The sequence below is a fragment of the Heptranchias perlo genome, unplaced genomic scaffold (genome assembly GCF_035084215.1).
Source record: "Heptranchias perlo isolate sHepPer1 unplaced genomic scaffold, sHepPer1.hap1 HAP1_SCAFFOLD_1044, whole genome shotgun sequence".
Classification (NCBI taxonomy): domain Eukaryota; kingdom Metazoa; phylum Chordata; class Chondrichthyes; order Hexanchiformes; family Hexanchidae; genus Heptranchias; species Heptranchias perlo.
The window spans coordinates 30,868-31,911 of record NW_027138264.1 but is presented as its reverse complement, the minus strand read 5'-3'; the positions used below and the strand labels follow the sequence as shown (position 1 = coordinate 31,911).

Sequence of the window (1,044 nt, the reverse complement as noted above, 5' to 3'; positions counted from 1 at the left end):
GTTTGCAGATAAACGTTTAACTCGCGGCCTGTTCCCATTAATGATCATCAGCAGCAACAGACAGACAGAGCGGGTCTGACCGCCCCGAGATGGGGAAAAGGCATCAATTTGGAACAAATGCATCAAATCAAATAGTCACCCGGCACCGAGAGAGACAAAACCAAGAGAAAAAGGCAGAAGGTAACAGAGAAATAAAAACCAAATACAGACGATATAAATATTTCCCATCCTTGATGTCTCTCTATTCAATCCCCAATCCTTCAGTGGCGGGGATCAAATTTCACTGTAAATAAATGTGAGAATCGAAGCGAGGAAGAAGAAACTAAACAACCAAAAACTGCCGAAACTCGGGATTGAACCAAGGACCTTTAGATCTTCAGTCTAACGCTCTCCCAACTGAGCTATTTCGGCCCCATATCAAAATTTCTCTTTATGTCATTGTCTTCAAAAAAATATAACCCCAGGAGGAATTGCCCCACCTGTTCATTCCGAAATTCAAATAAAAACATCGCACTCATATATACACACCCGCAGTTCATATATAAACATCGCAGTCATGTATACACACCCACAGTTCATATATAAACATCGCACTCATATATACACACCCACAGTTCATATATAAACATCACACTCATATATACACACCCACAGTTCATATATAAACACCGCACTCATATATACACACCCACAGTTCATATATAAATATCGCACTCATATATACACACCCACAATTCATATATAAACATCGCACTCATATATACACACCCACAGTTCATATATAAACACCGCACTCATATATACACACCCACAGTTCATATATAAATATCGCACTCATATATACACACCCACAATTCATATATAAACATCGCACTCATATATACACACCCACAGTTCATATATAAACACCGCACTCATATATACACACCCACAGTTCATATATAAACATCACACTCAAAAATACACATTCATAGTTCTATATAAACATCAAACTCATATAAACACACCCACAGTTCATACACCATCCAGGATAAAGCAGCCCGC

General features: G+C 38.5%; 1 non-coding gene across 1 annotated transcript; it reads right to left on the bottom strand.

The window, feature by feature from the left end:
* Positions 1-338: 338 nt before the first annotated feature.
* Positions 339-411, bottom strand: trnaf-gaa (transfer RNA phenylalanine (anticodon GAA)). Its single transcript has one exon. It is a non-coding gene; the product is annotated as a tRNA-Phe (tRNA).
* Positions 412-1,044: the final 633 nt, after the last annotated feature.